The following is a 21,171-nucleotide window of genomic DNA, read 5'->3' as shown; positions in this document are numbered from 1 at the left end:
TCCTTATTATATTCGTCTGCAATTATAGTATAATTTAGATTAAAGTGACTGATTGTCCTGTAAGTAATCTTTTGAAAATAGCTTTTTTCCTTAATGAAGAGTAATGTATTCCTAAACTATTACGTGTAAATAAAGATTTTCAATTGTATTGTCCATATATAAGATGGTTTTAAAACATATTTTTATTAGTCATATGTCCCCTATGTTATTAACTTTGTTCTATTTGTGTATTTAAATAAGTAATTTCAAATAGAGATATATGTACACAAAAGACAAGTGGTATAAACACTTTTTCTGATAGTTATAATATCAAATTATCCGCTTAATTTTTGCTAGAAAATATACAATGGTATAGAATCTACGAGTGTTTTTATATAAACAAGTTTCTTTAAAAATCTTACGTCCGTATTTTATATTTAAGATCCATCTGGCGTTTACTGTAATATTCATTTGTTATTGTTATTATCGTTTATTCGATGTGTATGATAGAAAGAAATAAAAGACCTCGTCCAATTATAACAGAAACAGTTAATAAAAGTCTGCATTGAAGTTTTTGAATGCAGCTACGTATCTGATGTTTTAAAACCGTCTCGTATTTATCGTGATATTCTTTTGTTATAGTTATTGTCGTTCATTTGTCTCGTTCGATAGAAAGAAACAAGAAACCGTAGAAGAGTTCACGGAAGTTAATTTACATTAAATTAATTTGATCAAAGGAAGCGTTATTCAATTATAGTAGAAATAGTTAATAAAAGTTACTTTAAAGTACAAAGTGAAATTAAACGTTTCTTTAGCAAAGGAAACACGATAAATGCACTGCGAAGTGGTCATCTAAAAAGCTGAATGGTGCAGAAAAAAGAGAAGTTGTAAATACAAAGAAGGAAGATCCTAAAGCTTCTTCAGAAATAGCGGGGCAGCTAAAGTATGATTTTAATAAAGGAGTATTCATCCTCGAGTAGTTTGAAGGACTGGAAAAAAAACCTAAAATTGTAACAAAGTTTAACCTTGGATCAAATTTTGTACCTCCAACAAAGTAACGATTCATAGTAACATGACCAACGTTATATGTTATGTAACATGACTATGGTAACTGTACAAAGAGGCTGTTCACAATTTATATTATATATTCAAATTATATACATTTCACGTTGAACAAATACAAAAAGCAAAAAAAAATTTAAGCGTAAAAATATCGTTAATAAAATCTTTTAAATGGAACCAAAGTTTAAAGAAAAACGATTAGCTTGAACAACTTGATTATAGTTCACACCGTACTATGTATTCAGATAATACAAATATTTAGACACTCGATCGTTCCACAAAATATTCGACTATTCAAAAGTATCCGAGTTCTATTCATTCGAACGAAATTTTCATCAATGTTTGATTTACTAAACTTCTAGCCAGCTATTATCTATCGTACTTCAAATACTGAAGATTACGATAGCGAATTAATTCCTACAACATATCGACGCCCTCTATTCTTTAAATGTAGTTATTAAATAGTCGATGACACTGATAGCGGGTGATATTTGAAAGATTCGAAGGATCCAGCATTTGTAAAGTCTTAAAACGATAATCTGTTTACAATTACTGTCCCACACTAGACGCTTCCCCGTTCATAAAAATTGAAATATTACTATAAACCGAGGAATACGCTAAACGTATAATTAAATTTCAGTAATCTGAACGAGAAATCCGGTTGTTTGAATGAAAAATTTAAGTTTATTTTATATATTATATGAACTATCAAATCGAATTATCGAAATGTTCAAACATAGAAAGATTCGACGATTATGTACGCTGAGCCCAAACGCAAAACGCGCCTATTTCACCGATGGAGGGGTAAATGAAGAGGCGTATAGCTTCCGGGGAGCCGCAGCGACGGGGAATCGCGCCAAGAATCTTCCGAAACCACGAATAAAGAAGCAGATGCGTCCCCCACGTGCCTCCCAACCGATTTTCTCGCCGGTCGGTGACAGTATAATTTTGCGCGGTTGGTCTCCCTGAATCGCGCGGCAATTACATTGCCGTTCAGTCCACCGAAATTCAACGGGGTTTTAATTACGTATTTAGAACATTGCCTCTCCCCGACGTTTTCTTTTCGGGCTAATTAAAAAGCTCCGGGAGAGCCTCTCTCTCTTTCTGTCTCGGTTCTCGTGGAACGTCGCCAGGAGTTCGCTTTTCATCCTGAAAACCGCGTTCCCGGCGATAAAGAGCTCAGCCCGCTTAAAGACACGATTAATGGCGCGACCGGGGCCAAACGCGCGCCAGAGAGAGAGAAAAGTATCCGAGAGTCGAGGGTTTTGGTACACGATCGCGACCAAAAAGAATCATCGAAAGAATTTTTAGTTTTTTTCTTTTTTTTTTTGGAAATGACCCAGTGAAACGAACTCGAGCGAATTGGAAATCGTTTCGACGTAGGGGCGGAAGGTGGTAGCCGAGTTAAAGTGGCCTAAGTACGGCGAAAAGCTAACCGAGAGAGGGTGGTAAGCAGATACTAACACTGGTCCGTGAAGCAAAGTGACTCGATATCGGGGAGTGTCTCGGCGTTAGCCCCGAATTAATTCCTCGGGGGCGACCGGGGGGGGGTGGTTCTCCATTACCAGCGTGGAACGAACAGCAGTAAAGTGTTCCGCCTTAAAAAGAATACCTGTACATCCTCTCGGTCTTGACGTCCGAAGGAATTGCTCCTCGCTCCCTTCTCGCGACAACCCCCGTTCCATTCATCGTGAAACGAACTGTCTGAAAAATTTCAAAGACTCTCCGTCGCGTTTCGACGAGCCTCCGGACCTCTGTTCGGGCTCCTCGACGGGACAAATGCACCGTTGAAACTCCTGAAACATTTGGCGGGTTGAGAGCCATAGCAGTGTTAAGTCGCATTTTAGCTATTTTGCGTAAAACGATGTTTTGTGTTCGTTGTTTAAACAAAATCCAGACGCATATTAAAGTTACAAAAACTCTTCTACAAGCTCAGAAACGTGTTATAAAATGTCTATATAAAAATAACCATTGAGATGGACTTAGTCCATTGTTTCAGAGACCATTGGTTGAGAGACACAGTGGTGTAAGTCACGTTTTAGCCATTTCGCGTAAAATAATGTTTTGCAATCGTCGATTAAAAAGAATCTGAATCGTTCCATTAATTCTATTGTTGTATCTCGAGTTAATAGTAGTAACGAGCAACATTGAAATTACTTTTTATGCTCTTTAATATGCTTCATGATGAGGCACACAATTATGGTTAATTTCAAGAATTTGGACGTACACTGTGGACTCTCAACCCGCCATTTAATTCTCGTCTTTTCTGCGCGTGAACTCTCGAATCGTTATTTTGCAATTTGCATTAAGATCGATCGAAAGGCAATAATCGTGGTTCTTGGAAAACCTTGCATTACCTTTATTCGACGCGTTCGCGACAGTTGACGCGCCGTAAATCGCACGTGTGTCTAATTGCCTTGCAAGTTGCCTCGCGTTTGGAAAATCCTATCCGTCCATAAACGGAGGAAGGAAGTCCTTCGAGGCGGTCCACGTGTTTCAGCTGAAAAACTCGGCATCCCCTCCAGGGATTTTCCAATGATGTTGAACCTTTCCCAACGATCCGGTCGCGGCAACGTGCCCACGTTCGACGGAAGGAAAGAAGAACCATAAAGAAGAAAACAGGCTGCCCGTGGTTCGCATGTGTTCGTACAAAGGCCGATTTCCAAGTGCCCCGACGATCCTTGTGGCTGCTGGCACGTGCGTTTCAGCGGACCCATAGTTGCCACGACCGTCCATAAGCGGCGTACTAATTATATTCCTGTGGCCGGCGACCTTCGTTCTCGAGCCAGCTGTTTTCTGGATCTGCAAACGAACAAGAATGGATCACGAATCGAAACGACACACGACGAGAGTGTTTCAACGCATTGTCAACGGGGGGGAAACGTGAATCGGTGTTTCCCGTTTCTCAAGCACAAAGAGATTTTTCTGTAACTTCCTCGGGAATTTCTTTTGTTTAAATCGGTAGATCTATGGTTCTAGATTTATTTCGAAAGTGGTGTAAGTCCATTTATTTAAAAAACAGAGATATCGCGTAATTTATGCTTAATTCGGTGTAAACTTTTTATTTACAACGAATTAATATTTAATATCTTAAGAGATTCCAATGCTTTGTTCAATTTAAAATTGGCTGATATAAGAAACTGCGTAAATATACATTATTTTAGTTAAATTCGCCTGAAATAAATTTATATACTCAGATTACATATTGATAAATTATTAGAAACATTGCCAGAGTTGATATAATTAATCTATATTTTTTAATTAACAGATATGCTAACCTTTAAGTTTCTTGAAACAAAGAAAAATGGACTTTCACCACTTTAAAAATATCCATATATTTGGTTAAGATAATTTTTATACAAAAGTAACGATTACTATAGGAGAATCATAGGAAACATTTTTTTACCTTGATCCTTGAAACATAATAAGTATATTCTCCTATCTAGTTACTATACAACTCGAATTCGTATATCATAAAACATTATGCACGCGCTGTTTTAATTAACTTCGATTTTTTGTCATTAATCTTTAACCAGTTATACAGACGCATGCCTGAATATATTACGTTATCTTGACCATACGATAAGTTATTTTCCTACTATCTAGGAAACTATCGGAGGTTCTAGCGTAATTGGTCAAAGGTTGAAGCTTAAGGCTTCTTTCGTACCATCGATACGAGAGTTTATAATAGTTTCTAAACTTTTTGTGGAGACACCTCTCCAAAAATCGAAAATTTCTCGCGCTTAAAATAAATAGATTTAATATGATAATACAACTAACATCTACGATTAAATTCCGGCGATTAATGTATTAATAGAAAGGGATTTTTAAACTATTAATACTTCACTTTGAGAAATACTACCAAAGATCGTAACTATCGCTTCCTTATAAGATTATGTTTATGAATGAAACACGTTACTATCCAAAGGCAGTATAGTACACGTATATTGTTTGTTTCTCTTTTGTTTAAATGATCTGTATTTATTTATCTATTATTTCATCGTGGTTACGTTTCTAAAAGAGTATAGTTTACACGTACATTAAGGGTGCCAAAATATTTACCGAGTGAAGATATTACCAAACGAGAATCCATGCTTGAAAATGAGTCTGACAATACTGAAAAATATAGATACTGTGTATTGGTCACGAGATTGTAACGTTGACCTTTGCTTCCAAGACCACTTCGACATTTATCAGCCAAAGGCGAATTATTGAAGTAAAAAATAATCATTCAATTTCTTCATTCTATATCAAATATGTTAGTAAAAACCGTATCTTGGAATTGTAATTCTGGTAAAAGTTACAACAGATCGTACAACAGACATGAAAAACTTAAAAAACGCATCGGTGTCTGATATTCTCACTAAAACAGGGATCCCTTAAAAATAACGTTGAAAAGAAAAACTCGTTGTTTTAAAAATTATTTATTTTAAAGAACTGTAAATATTAAAAGGAAACTAAAGTATAAATATCTAGCTGGATCCAACATTCTATATCGTTCCAGTCTATTCGTATATAGAATTCTTTGTTGATGCAATTAAAACAAATATGTATATCTCTGTGTATATTATACTGTTTCCATTTAATCAGCAGCAACGTTTAAACGAAAGATTGAATTTGTTCGTTCCACGTACACGAGAGAAACAAATGTGCAAGGAAAAGATTTACAATAAATATCGTTCACTCGTAATTGTATTTCTTCTTTATATTATGAAGAAAAGTATAGGAATCACAAATTCAGGCGACAAAATGAACATTGTTCTGAGCGTAGATCGTTACTATGGGTCCAAACGGACCAAACTATCTATCTTTTAAGGGTTGATAGAGCCTTAGGGTCGTACGAATAATCGTTTGGAACATTATAAAAGGTCAATTAATGGATACGAGCGGTCAGAATTCGGTCGCGAGCTCCAATTGAAAGTACAGATCTCCGACGACGACTTTTCGTGATCCAGATAATGCTCGAAACGATTCGAAACCGCACGACGACTGATGTGATTGAAAAGAGAGAGAAAGTGGAAACATTATAATCGAGATAAGGTCGGAATTTTTTGGGCGGACAATGCAAAAGCTCTGGTTCTCTAGGCTCGTCGTAATAATCGCAAATGGGGAAGAGAAGGCTTTTAATCTGTGCCGTATGGGACATGAGTCGTAAGTTGAGAAAAAATACTGGAGCTTTCCGATTATCGCGACTGCTGCGAAGGGGACTCTTGATAAAAACAAACAATCGCTAATCGTATTTAAGTTAATGTTTCGACGAATCGCGAACATCACGGTCGAACACCGCGTTGCAAGCTGCCCACTTTAATTAGCCTATTCTACCATTTGGTTAAACCGGCTGGAAATGTAATTATTTAACTTTCCGCGCATCTTTCATTCGCTTTACTCCGTTGAATAATTGAAACACTTTTTTGCTCGGCTCGCGTTCAACGCGATTTTGTTTGCACCTTTACTCCTTTTCTCTTTCCGTTCACAGGCGGCTAAAAAATACCCTTGCCTTCGAATCATCTTTAATTATTAATTGCACGAATCGTATGGTAAATTAGAATTTCGAAAATTTAAACATAAAAGAAAATTTCTGATTTTCGTAACAATTGGTATGGTAAATCTGATATAATAGTGGGTCTGCGATGTTCATAAGAATTTTGGAATTTAAAAAGTGGATCTAATATAACCGACTCGTGTGTTAAACAATTATTAGCGATCGCGAATGTGATATACAAATTGAAGAATTTAAAACGGTAGATTACAAGGCTTTCTAGGAAATCTAGATTTCTGGCTGGGTCCAGAAATTTACCAACGACGAAGTTTAGAGCGCATTCCCAATTTGTGCAACGCCTACGAGCATGATGGGTTCTTCCTGCATACGGACTTTGCGGACGTTGCACAAGAATTCCTTAGTTTCGTGGAAACTGGTCCATAAATTAAAGGTCGCCGTGTGTGGGCTTACTATGCGTCAATTGCCACTGAGAGCTGTACGGTTGGCTGATATTTTCCAGCCCTACCAAACTCCTTAACCCTTGTGCCGGTAACTCTTGTCGTAATATTCCAAAATCGCTTTAGACTTTCATTCTTCAGCCAAATAAATAAACTCTAAATTGTAAACTCAGTAACGCAAATATATTTTGTTTTATAATTGTTCCAGCCGTTGATGCTCGACGCTTTGTATCGGAAATATTAATTTTTGCACAACTCCTACATTTTCGAAAAAGTTCTCGAAATGATATTTGGTAACCGATTGGGCATTAATGGGTTAACACATAATTGTTATTACGGTATATTTAGGTATTTACATTACGGTATATTTAGGAAAGCATATTTAAAATAGCAGACATTATGTTACTATTATAAGAAATTTACAGATATTAAAATCATAAACAAAACTTCACGATTAAAATAAACTGTACATTTATTCTTTACCAGTTTTAATAACGGAGAAAATTTACGTTTAATGTACTTGCGATTGTTTCTTCGAACATCTTTTATGTTTCCAAAAATGGTGGCTCTGGAAGAACTCGGAGGGAATAATACAAATGAAGTTTGATCGATGATTGTTTAACATTCATCAGAGAATAAAGAAATTCCTTGATTTTTTTTTTTTGGCCAATATGGAAGACTCAAAACCCCTGTGTGCTCCCCTGTATCCATTTAAACTCCACTTTTACTTGTCTCCATTGTTAGAGTATACAATTGCTCACTCAGATCATTCCTGATCTAAAATTTTTGACGATCGTTTTACATTTTCTAACCAACGATGAAAACGGCTGTTCGAACACGATAGAAATTCGTTTGCAACTAAAATGAACCATTTTTTTTTGCAATGAATCAGAAATTAAGAAATTCTTACGGCAATTCTTTTCAAGAAGGTGGCTCGATACGAAATTGGAATACCTCGATAAATCAAATACGTAGTTAGAAACGTTCACGCAAATACGTAAGAGATTCGAGGGAGGTTCATCTTCAGGGCGTGGAAAGCTTCAAGTTCCACGAGGGTCAAGGTTAAACCCCCGAACCCCATATGCTCACTACCGGGTGGTACTGTTTCACCCTGTTACTTTTCTGCTCGTCCCTCTCTCTTTCTCCTTTCTGCTTTCCCTTTTTCCCTATTCTTGCTCGCTTTTGCCTCTCGTGTCTTTTCCACCCTCCGGTTTAACGTCTCTTTCTCGTTGTTCCGGGAGAAAGAATCGAGCCTGTCAGTGCAAATAAGTGGTCTACGCACCCCTCTGTTGGCCGGGAGCACCCTCTATTCGTCGTTTTCTATTTCTATTTATGGTGACCGATATGGTCAATCTCCGGGGACACGACCGAGCTACTTGGACGATCGGTATCCGGTATACAACAAGAACGATCTTATTCTATCAATAATCTTATAGTTCATCAGTGACAAAAGTATTTGCCAATTGCCAGGAATGGAATTCTTTCATCTCGCCTGCTCCTCGTTTCATTTATTAACACACTGACTGCCTTGTCACCTATACAGGGTGTTCACACCTGGGAAAAATTTTAATGGGAGATTCCAGAGGCCAAAATAAGACGAAAATCAAGAATATCAATTTCTTGACTGAGGCTTCGTTAAAAAGTTATTAAAAAATTAAATTAAAAAATTTCAAATTATTCTGAAAAAATTATTTTCGGTTGCAGGGGTCGATTACAATCACTTTTGGTCATTACACATACCCCCGAAATCCTACGCATTTTCGAGAAAAAAATTCCTTACCGAAAATACAATTTTTGGCCAGAAATGTCTGCCCGAATTTTCATGCGAATCTTTAAAACGTCACAACTTCTGAACGGATTGGACGATTTTAATGTTTAAAAAAGCAAATTACGCGTATTTTGGTGGAGAATATGTAGAAATCGCAAAAATATTCAAAAAGTTGGTTCTTGACCCTGGAAAATGAGAAAAACCCCATAAAAATGGTCCAATATTCAAACAGCCATAACTTCTACGATAGCGAATATATTTCAACGAAACTTTTTTCTGAAGTAGAGCTCATGGGTACCTACAAAAAAGTATTACACAACTTTTCTGTAGGGCGTCAAACAAAATGATTAAAAATGAAAAACGAATTTTTAAAGAAAATCGACAGGGGGTAGATGTTGAAATTTTTCGCAAAAAACAATTTTTTCAAATTGTTCTAAAAAAATTATTTTCGGTTGCAGGGGTCAATTATAATCATTTTTGGTCAATAGACATACCCCCGAAATCGTACCCACTTTCTAGAAAAAAATTCAGTACGAGCGGAACATTAAACGTTAATAACTTTTTAACGAAGCCTCCATCAACAAATTGGTATTCTTGATTTTCGTCCTATTTTGGCCTCTAGAATCTCCCATTAAAATTTTTCCAGGGGTGTCCGAACACCCTGTATAATAGGTGACATGATTCACTGAGGAGCTAAACAATTAATTCTTAAGATTACATGTTGAAGAAAAATAAATCTAGAAAGGACTCTTGAATTTTAACGAATCTGTAAAAGTAAATTCAATAACAAATTATGGGTATGCTAGTTTCCAGTTGTCTAAAAACAAAGTTCCACTTTCGTCGACAATTTTAGGGGTTTGGCCTGGCAGTCAATGTATTAATAGGCAGACGTTTGAAGTTAAAATGACAATTGTCAATAAAATTACCTTACTGTGTTAAATAAATTCTTATCGATCGAGATTAGCGCCAATACGAACTCGATCGAGTAAACAAGATTTGTAAGTTTTTATTTACTATTGTATAAGCTCATTGTGTGTTGAATACATGCAGACATACGTATATTTATGTAAACAGTTGTATAACGAAATCGGTATAGTGAAATCAGAATACACAAATTATTTGGATACTTCACTATTTGGATTTTTAGACTTTCAGAAACACTAGTGAAACAACCCTTGTTCATATAAAATCTTGTGTTCGGAAGAACGTTCGATAATAGATGTTTGACCCTTATTTTTAAGCAGATAATAATATTAACAAATTCACTCCAGTAATATTTCCAGTAATAATGTAATATTCGTCGTACCGGATCGTATTTATAGTTAGAAATGTTTATTTCGAATTTTTGGAGATGCGATCGAATTAGGTAAAACTGGTATAGCGTCGAAGTAGTTAATTTAATTCCTTTTAATTTTAAAAACGCTTACACGCGACCTCATGATACGACCGCCTGGGACACGCGAACCTTTCGCCCCTCTTTTTGTTACCGCTACGATTCTCCTTTTATCCTAGTAACTCTCGGGGTTAGCCATACACTGGTTCGTCCACGACAATTTCGTCGACTTCCTCCAAGCACCGGTTCGCCCATAAACCTCAAATAACAATCGAATTCTCGGACTCCGCTTCCGTTTCGCCCCGAATCGTTCGAACCGAGGTTACGCTCAGAGGCACAATTCTTAAGGGGGCCAGGCAGTCAGAAAATCTATTTTTTTTTTAATTTTTGTTTTTCGAAAATAATACTATTCAAAAATGAAATGCCAAAGTTTCATGACGTTGTGGTGAAAAATAAGGATTTGGGAGACGAAAATCGTAATAATTTCATAATTTTGATTTTTGTTAATATTCAAACAGGCTCGATGAAAATCAGGGGTTATTCCGAGTATTTTGCCGTTTGGTACATTCGATTCGCTTCATCCGGAGATGAGAAAACACGTGTAAAAGGGAAATTATTTATACCTAACCGTTTTTTTTTTTTTTTTTAATAAACCCTTACAAAAATGCTCGATCTGACTGCCTGGTCCCCTTAAACGACGCCAAATTCGACTTCTCAGTCTGCCGACCTCCGAATATCGGCGCGATCCCAGGGGCGGCGCGGATTTTGCAGATAATGACGCGCAGATTCGGTCCCACGATACCGCCCACGCACTGATTACTGCAAGAACCGCGGATAATACCGATTTCCCAGGTCGATACGTCGCTTCTTAACGAGGCGGTCGTTGTCGCCGCGAAATTCTCGCAGAAAAAAGGCGCAGACCGTGCCCGAGGGGGATTCGATGACGAAAAAAGGGACAACGACGATCGAGAGGACGCTGCTCCGACGTACGGATATCGTCGTTCCATTAAATGCGTCTATAGTTGGCCGTGTTAAGTGGATTTTGGTGGCAAGGTATTATTTATAGGGCGCGCTCGCGCCTCGGGAATCATTTTATAGAAGCACTCGCGTTGGAATAATTTTATAGCGCCGCTGACATCTCGTGGAACCGATGCGTTATTTTAGACCCCGTGCTCGCCTTCGTCAGAATCCTCATGTCCCGCGAAAGCCACGAGTTTTCATCATTAATTAACGCGTCGTGCGATGCTGCACGCGCGTTCACCGCCGCGACGAATTTTCGAGCGGGAAAGCCGATCGAAAACTGGTCGACGCGTAAGTCTTGCATCCCGGATGCGACGCGCTCCGCAAACGTTTTCATGTAACGCGACCGCTAATTGAAACGTTCGATCTACCTTGCACAGCCGATAATTATCGCGTCCGTGATTAACAAGGAACATTACCCAATCGCAACCCTCTGATTTTTCACGAATAGTACAGATAGGGTGGTACACCTTTCCTTTGTTATGAAAAGTGCCCCAAAATTCACGCGAGATTTGAATTTTGTGCCATTTGCGCAACGAAATAAAAAAGACTAAAACTGGAGGTCGATAGAACAATGCGTCTTTATTGTCGAGGAACATTTTTAAAGTAACGAGTCATTTTCTGTGTCGTGTAATTTCTCGTTTTAGTGATCAGAAAGTGGGGGTTTTGAAATCTAAGGTCTATGCCAACAGGCCCACGACCAACCACGCCTTAAAGGAGGAAATTGAGCGCTGTATCAACAAAATTCAGCCACATTTATGCAAATCGTGGAAAATTTTGACAAAAGATTGCACATGTGCCAGTAAAACTGTGGATCAATAAAAAATTTACAATTTTTAATGAAAAACTTGTGTTTTCTATCGAAATTACTTCTTGCGTGAATTTTGGGACACCCTTTACTTTTTATGTAAGCAAAATGCAATTGCTGAAGACTGTGTCTCGTGCCAAGGAATTGCAAACTTTGTCGACTCAAGTGTACATTGTAAATTTTATTTGTAAATTTATAAGTAGTTTAAATTCAAAATTCTCCAAGTTTAGTTTAAACTCTTGTTTGTTGCAACATTTTTGGAGAATGATTTTACTAATGTTTCAGAACGAGTGAAAAAAGGTTAAGAATTGGTTTATGAGTTCTCTTTACCCAGTTTCTGATAGTCTTTGTAGATTCGAGTGTCTTTTGTGGAACGAGGAAAGTCTTTCCGGTAAAATATGTGACAGGATTTCCTTTTTCGGCAACGTCCTTGGCTCGAGCAGTAAACGTCACCTTCGACACAGGCAGTCACCGATAAATTGAAATTATTGGCGCGACCTGCCGCACATTACTAGCTCGTTAGCAAGCTATCGCATTTGCGAGCCGGTCCACCCACTTTCCGCCGGTTTCCCACGACTTTTTTCCTGTTTCGATTACATGCGCTGGCTACACATTTATGTTCTCCATTTCAACGATACTTAGATATGTACAGGGTGTTCGACCACCCCTGGGAAAAATTTTAATATGGGGTTCTAGAGGCCAAAATAAGAAGAAAATCAAGAATTCCAATTTCTTGACTGAGGCTTCGTTAAAAAGTTATTAAAAAACTAAATTAAAAAATTTCAAATCATTCTGAAAAAATTATTTTTGGATGCGGGAATCGAGTACAATCATTTTTGGTCATTAAACATACCCCCGAAATCCTACCCACTTTTGAGAAAAAATTCGAGTAGGTACTGACATTTTTAGACGAAATTAAAAAATTTCAAATCATATTAAAAAAATTATATTTAGTTACAGTGGGTAATTACAATCATTTTTGTTCATTATACATACCCCCGAAATCCTACTCAGTTTCGAGAAAAAAATTCCTTACCGAAAATCTAATTTCTGGCCAGAAATGTCTGCCCGAATTTTCATGCGAATCTTTAAAACGTCATAACTTCTGAACGGATTGGACGATTTTAATGTTTAAAAAAGCAAACTATGCGTATTTTAGTGTAGAATATGTAGAAATTCTAAAAATATGCGAAAAGTTGTTCCTTGACCTTGGAAAATGTGAAAAACCCCATAAAAATGGTCCAATTTTCAAACAGCCATAACTCCTACAATAGCGAATATATTTCAATGAAACTTTTTTCTGAAGTAGAGCTCATAGGTACCTACAAAAAAGTATTAGACAACTTTTCTGTAGGGCGTCAAATAAAATTATCAAAATTGAAAAACTAATTTTTAAGAAAAATCGACAGGGGGTAGGTGCCTAAATTTTTCGACGGAAAAAAAAAATTTCGAATTGTTTTGGAAAAATTATTTTCGGTTGCGGGGGTCAATTACAATCATTTTTAGTCAATAAATATACCCCCGAAATCCTATCGACTTTCGAGAAAAAAATTCATTACCGAAAATATCATTCTGGCCAGAAATCGTACCTTGAAATTTCATGCGAATCTTTAAAACACCATAACTTCTGAACGGATTGGACGATTTTAATGTTTAAAAAAGCAAACTACGCGTATTTTAGTGTAGAATATGTAGAAATTCTAAAAATATGCGAAAAGTTGTTCCTTGACCCCGGAAAATGAGAAAAACCTCATGAAAATGGTCCAATTTTCAAACAGCCATAACTCCTACAATAGTGAATATATTTCAATGAAACTTTTTTCTGGAGTAGAGCTCATGGATACCTACAAAAAAGTATTAGACAACTTCTCTGTAGGGCGTCAAATAAAATTATCAAAAATGAAAAACTAATTTTTAAAGAAAATCGACAGGGGGTAGGTGCCTAAATTTTTCGACGGAAAAAAAAAATTTCGAATTGTTTTGGAAAAATTATTTTCGGTTGCGGGGGTCAATTACAATCATTTTTAGTCAATAAATATACCCCCGAAATCCTATCGACTTTCGAGAAAAAAATTCATTACCGAAAATATCATTCTGGCCAGAAATCGTACCTTGAAATTTCATGCGAATCTTTAAAACACCATAACTTCTGAACGGATTGGACGATTTTAATGTTTAAAAAAGCAAACTACGCGTATTTTAGTGTAGAATATGTAGAAATTCTAAAAATATGCGAAAAGTTGTTCCTTGACCCCGGAAAATGAGAAAAACCTCATGAAAATGGTCCAATTTTCAAACAGCCATAACTCCTACAATAGTGAATATATTTCAATGAAACTTTTTTCTGGAGTAGAGCTCATGGATACCTACAAAAAAGTATTAGACAACTTCTCTGTAGGGCGTCAAATAAAATTATCAAAAATGAAAAACTAATTTTTAAAGAAAATCGACAGGGGGTAGGTGCCTAAATTTTTCGACGGAAAAAAAAAATTTCGAATTGTTTTGGAAAAATTATTTTCGGTTGCGGGGGTCAATTACAATCATTTTTAGTCAATAAATATACCCCCGAAATCCTATCGACTTTCGAGAAAAAAATTCATTACCGAAAATATCATTCTGGCCAGAAATCGTACCTTGAAATTTCATGCGAATCTTTAAAACACCATAACTTCTGAACGGATTGGACGATTTTAATGTTTAAAAAAGCAAACTACGCGTATTTTAGTGTAGAATATGTAGAAATTCTAAAAATATGCGAAAAGTTGTTCCTTGACCCCGGAAAATGAGAAAAACCTCATGAAAATGGTCCAATTTTCAAACAGCCATAACTCCTACAATAGTGAATATATTTCAATGAAACTTTTTTCTGGAGTAGAGCTCATGGATACCTACAAAAAAGTATTAGAACACTTTTCTATAGGGCGTCAAATAAAATTATCAAAATTGAAAAACTAATTTTTAAGAAAAATCGACAGGGGGTAGGTGCCTAAATTTTTCGACGGAAAAAAAAAATTTCGAATCGTTTTGGAAAAATTATTTTCGGTTGTGGGGGTCAATTACAATCATTTTTGGTGAATAGACATACCCCCGAAATTCTGCACATTTTCGAGAAAAAAATTCAATACTGATCAAACTTTAATAACTTTTTAACGAAGCCTCAGTCAAGTAATTGATATTCTTGATTTTTGTCTTATTTTGGCCTCTAGAATGGCCCATTAAAATTTTTCCCAGGGGTGGCCGAACACTCTGTATAGTTACTTCCCACTCGTATAACTGTGATTCACTATAAATGAAAGGAAACTTGTGTCTCACGAATTCTGTTTAAAACGTTTTTATTTCTTAATAATGCCAACGATACGTGGTGTTTTACGCCCAATGATGCTTTACTTCAATGATCGGACGAGAACTGATGCTTTCCACGTTGACAAGTTTACTCCTCAATTGGTTATTATTTACTTTAGGGGACCTTAACTCCGATTTTGATGATGCGTACCTATAGGCAGAATTAAGTGCGGCAACACGGAAGGAATTTTGCAAATATCTCGAAAACTAAAGCAGTGTGATGACATAAGCATAGGAAAAAGTTGTTCGGAATCTTATTTTCTATAACATATTTCGAAATCATCAAAATCGGAGTTGAGGCCCCTAAAGTAAACAATTACCTTTCAATTTTTTTATGCTATATTTTCTATATAGAATCACCACTATAGTGCACGAATACGAGTGAGAGTGACTCGTATATATCGTATATAAGGAGAGAGAAAGGCGGAGAGCGCAGAGAATCTAGTTTCAATTGCAAACCAAAAGGAAAAACATGGAGTCCAAGGGCTAGATTCGGGACACGTTCGAGGGCGCGGTAATTTTCGATGGGAACGCGCGCGAGAGGAAACGAGAAAAAGAGACGACGGTGGATTAATTATTGGTGGACTTTGAAATTCCTATTGAGAGATCGGGCTTTTTATCGGGGGCTGCCTTTCGCCGGGGCGAACAGAGAACGATAAAGGCCCTTCCGATCGTGATTAATTCCCACCGTCGCCCAAGGGCCCCCTCCCCCTCTGCCGGAGATCGGAATCGAACCGGGGATTTGCGTACCAGTGAAACCTTCCTAACAAATTTTCCGAGCGCCGTCGGAATAAAGCCCGTCCCTGTTTGTTATCGCGAACTTCTCGCCGCTATCTCGATCGAACTTATCAAACGCGAACTTATCGTGTAGCTGAAAGTTAGATAACGGATAAAACGACGCCTCGAGTGTGGAACGACTTCGGTTCATGGGCGTTGGTATCGAAGTTACCCGTTTCTTTTCGCTTTACCGCAGAGCCGCGGAAGAACGTACTCGTGTTAACGATACGCGACCGATACTATCGCGTTACGATACTTTACCGGCTCGAAACCCAGCGAAATTATTAGCAGATATTCCTATTCAACCCAACCTCCACTTTGTAATGATCGTAATGCCCTTCAGTGGGGGATACGAGGGGCAGTTAATTTTATTCGTTTACGAATATCGAACAATCGAAGGCTCTAATTTAACGTACAAGTGGTAGTTAAAAGTAAAATGTGTGACGGTAGTTCCAGCCCTCGCCACCAGAGGGCCACGATCTTGTCTTTCTCGTAAGCGCTCGACTAACCCTTCCGTTCCCACACGTAGGGTGGTCCATGAGACTGTTTCAGGTTATAACTCCGTTATTAATGCATTTACGAAAAAATGCCAAAGGAGAAAGGTAAATGGCTCGAAGAGCACTACATCTGTAGGACCTTAAATATTTTTCTAAATTGAACAATGCATGTGCAATTCAGAATTGCATCCTTTCTTTAAATGGAAATGCATATTTTTTGTTGCACAGATCCATTCACCTATCCATTTTAATATTTTTCCTATTTCCATATAGCCACAAATCCTTATTTTTCACCGCAACGTTACGAAACTTTGGAATTTAATTTCTAAATAGTGTTACTTTCGAAAAGAAAATCGATTTTCCGACTGCCTGGTCCCCTCAAAAAGCGAGAACCTCGTAGCCATCCGGCCCCGGAACCTTACTCTACGGGTGAGATTAAACGTTGCCCGGTTCGAACAAGTCGTTTAATCGAGTCTCTCTCACCGGGCGAGTACCGTTCATATTTTCGGTTCGTCGTCGTTCTCAATTTGTCTACCCTCGTCTCTGCTCGTCAGAAAGGAGCAGAACGAGTCGTAGAACGTCGGATAAATCGATTTCTTCCGGAGTCGGTCGTCACCCCCGTTTGCGATGGTCGGTGTCTGGCGGGAATGCCATCATCCCAGGAGTCGCGAGCAGAGCCTCCGCGTGCTTTTTCTCTTCGTCGAGACGAATTAACGCTCGAAGCGCCTCTTCTTCTTCGGTCGAAACAACGTGCAGTGCCCGAAACCACTCGCTCCGGTGCCGACAGCGACAGCGGAGGCCCGTAATTAGCATATAATTCCCGAGGAAATACGAAAATTCCCGGGGTCGTCTGCGTCCTCGTGAATCGCGCGCGGAATTTCCGAGAAGGAAGAATATCGCTCGGGCTGTGCGGGTCCTTCAAAGTTCATCTGCGGCTCGAAAACTCGCCGTTCTCATAGAGGCGGATGATGAAAATTCCTCCTTGCGTTTGCCCTTTTCGAGAATCCTTTCGACGGTTACGTTACACCGGGAACGGGTGGTTCTTTTTCACCGCGGAAACCGACAGATCCGCCAGAGTCTTTCTAATTAGGTATAATAACCCATTTGCTCGCCACTATAATCAAAGGATTCACCTACCATCCAAATCTTTCTTTTTTTTTTCTTTTTTTTTATTCGCTCCACCGCTTGGTAGAACATTCGCGCGACGTGTTCCGCGAGTGTCGCGAGATTAATCGGTACAATTTCATCGGCTCGATTCCGAGACAAAATTCACGAGTCACGGGACGCGAACTTACTACTTCGAGGAGCATACTTCTCTAGGTATCGATCTCATCGTAACTTCGCGAACCCCAGATCCAATTAACGGTGCGTAGTAAGCCCCAAGAAGGGCGACAACTCGCTTATGTTCCCGTTTCAGGCAAATATTCCTCAAGTAGCTAATGTCACGTGGGTGTCAACGCACAAGCACACTCGCGAGGGATGTTAGGCGGAAGTTAAATTAGTTTTTGAAAAAAAATAACGCTCGAAAGTTATAGCGTCTATCTCGTAGTAATGAAAATCGGAGTCGTATGCTTGGAAAAGTGCGCCAAACTTCTGCATAAAGGCCTCTGAAAATAACTGAATTTAAAAGAAACCTAAGATATGTCGATGAAATTGACGTTTATGGCGTACTTTGACCCACATTTGCAACGTGTCTTTAAAATCCTTACAATAAATGAATGTTTTAATAATATCGTTGGTATTAAGAATACTACCAAATAACTAAGCTCTACGTTTAGGACCAAATCGATCATAAATTTGGAGACGTGAAACGACCGTCGTGAATAACAAGGGAAAAACTTTGGACTTTTTCGATTGAATGAATCTAAGTGAACCGGTAAAGAGATCAAAATATGCTTGCATATTCTAGGTGAGACTCGACGAGCGGATTGCATAAGAAGTTTAAAAGTTTGCGTGGATCGTCACCGATTCGAGACCACCATTTTCCAGCTTTTCCGTGACTCTTCGCATCTATAAATTCTGAACATCCAATCCCGTACTAGCTCAACTTTTCCTTATCGTCTTCGATTTCTCTGCCAATAAAAAAAACATATGCAAAGTCACTTCCTAAGAGAGAGAAGTAGACTACTTAGATTTTCATGAACGTTCGAAAAAGAGGTGGTTGAAATTCTGTGCAAATAAGAACATTGTATAACGATTTTCTTTCTATTTAACAGACATTTAGATCAATTTTCAGTTTGTTATAATTCACTTTGGAATTCAAATATTGGTTCGTTTCCTAGTCATTTTCTATGATTTAATTTAAAATCAAATCAAGTTCCTGAAGAACTATAGAACGATCAAAGCGAGAATTATCAACAGAATTAATTTTACACGATATGCTTTTACTTTTCAACGCATAATAATATTGATAATAATTGTAAATAAATCGTAAAATAACATATAAGGACATCGTAAACAAAAATTTGCAAAAAAGAGACGTAAAGTGGATTTGTATAAATGAAATGAGCATCGATGTGTAATTTAACGAGATGAAATAGCATTTGCGATAGTGGCTTTGAAAACACGCACTGAGCATAACAGAAAATCGATACATGGCGCATAGAATATTAGTAAAATTACAATATTCTGTATATAGGATACATCGGATTCGTTAAAAATTTGCGTGGTATGTTGCAAAGTGTTCTATAGCAAACATAGAAATCGATTTAACTAATTTCATCAACCTATACGATCATGCATAATGCTGTAAATGAAAAGTATATCAGAGATTATTCTTCTATGGCTGTGTGTATTCGTGTATTGTAAAAATGGATCATAGTCATGATTATAATATCGTCCACATATTGTAACTTAACCCATTAAATATTAAAATTAGTCCCAGTGAAGCGATAAAAAATAATACAGTTTCTTTATCAAAAATTTTTCTATAAAAAATCGATTTACTGTGACAAATTCGCAATCGATATAGCCGCAGAAAAGCTGCCTATTTTTGTACAGTATGCCAAGTTACGCATAATGAATAACGATTGTGCCAGACAACAGAATTAAGCAAATTTTATTCACGATTAACAAATAAAAATTTTAGATTCGTTCGTAAACAAACTTCCGTTTACATATCATTTGCAAATTACAATCCATTAACGGATCTTTTAAACCGATATACAGGAAAACGAAGCCAATAATCTAATACGCGAACAAATATAAAACTTTTATTTATTATCGGTGAATAAAATTTGTCGAAATTTGTCCGTCAAATATAAATGCTTCTGATGCCGCAAGACTGTTTTAGCATACTAAAAACATTTTATAAAGAATACAGTAAGGTTCTATTTAACGAAAAAGATGGAGCTGCGTTTTTCATACGAGCCAATGCACAAAAATGCATAACAATTGTTTTCAAAGATATAGCTTGTCCCAGTTTTGTGAGGCCTATCTGCAAAGACCAGCGAATCGTACAAAAGTTTAAAAGTTTCGCGTTAAACGGTTCGAGCCGGTGACGAATCGAGAGTGCTCGTCTTTTACGATTATTTTTCTCGCCCTCGAAGGTAACCGAGAAGAAGGAAAACGAGACAGGGCCTTTCAAACTTTGAAAAAAAAAAACGCGACAGGAAAGGTTTGTTTCTTTGGTCGTCGGTTCTCTCGTCGTCGGAACACTGACATAAGAGAACATTCAAAAAGAAACGTTTCTCGGCCAACGGAGCGCGTTCGGGGGGCTGCTGCTCGCGTTTCTCGCGAAAAAGTCTCGGCGCTTGAGCGTACAGAGCGATTGTTTTCGAATCTCGGGGAAATCCAAAAATGAATCCCCTGTGCTCGGTCGCCGCTAAATCCAGGTCACTGTTCCTTGTTCCAAAGAGCCAGCGAACGGCTTTTTCGTTAACCAGCTCCGCGAACGGAGAAAAAAGAAGATCCGACATTCTGTATCGGTCGAGGAGTCGTTTCGTTGACGAGGTCAGAGGCGACAGGGGTCCGAAGGGTCACGAAATGCTAATGAACGGGCCATTGTATTCGAACGCCGCGTTATTATGTCGACGGTGCCGCGTAGAAATGCCGCATTTCTTCCCTGAAAATTAACACAAGTATTACCCAACTTGGGAACGATCGTGCACCGCAGAGACCTTCGACGTTCGCTGCAACGACAGCCTCTGATTTTTATTAACCCTCGGTTGGCATGGTCACCGTGACCAAAAACCACGAAATAATTTTCTCACAAACTCAGTTATTAAATGTACGGGGTGAAACCCACGAAAAACAAAAAATTTTTTCATAAACATTTACAACGGTGACCTCTAACTCCAAACTCGCCAAAATATTTACAGAATTTAATTACCATATTTGAGAATTATTTCTAGCAATAGTCTGAGTAATTACGTTTGTTTGAAAAGGAAATTATAAACGAGTAAAATAATAATAACTATTGGATGGTCTTTGACAAAACTGAATAAATTCTAAAAATAAGAATAAATGTTGCAACCCAGATCTATATAAACGTATTTGCTCGGTTTATCAATTTAATTAGCGCCGCGTACAAGTCCGTGAACATTGTTCGGAATCGAAGAGCCACGCGTATGTATTCTGCAATTCGTATTCGCCGGAACTCGTTCGAACAGCGGTCGAGGGTCCAGTTGTTTCCAAGTATAATGAAAGG

This window comes from Colletes latitarsis, chromosome 11 (genome assembly GCF_051014445.1).
Source record: "Colletes latitarsis isolate SP2378_abdomen chromosome 11, iyColLati1, whole genome shotgun sequence".
In the NCBI taxonomy this organism is placed as follows: Eukaryota; Metazoa; Arthropoda; class Insecta; order Hymenoptera; family Colletidae; genus Colletes; species Colletes latitarsis.
The sequence above is the reverse complement of the archived record's forward strand: the minus strand, read 5'-3'. Positions refer to the sequence as shown.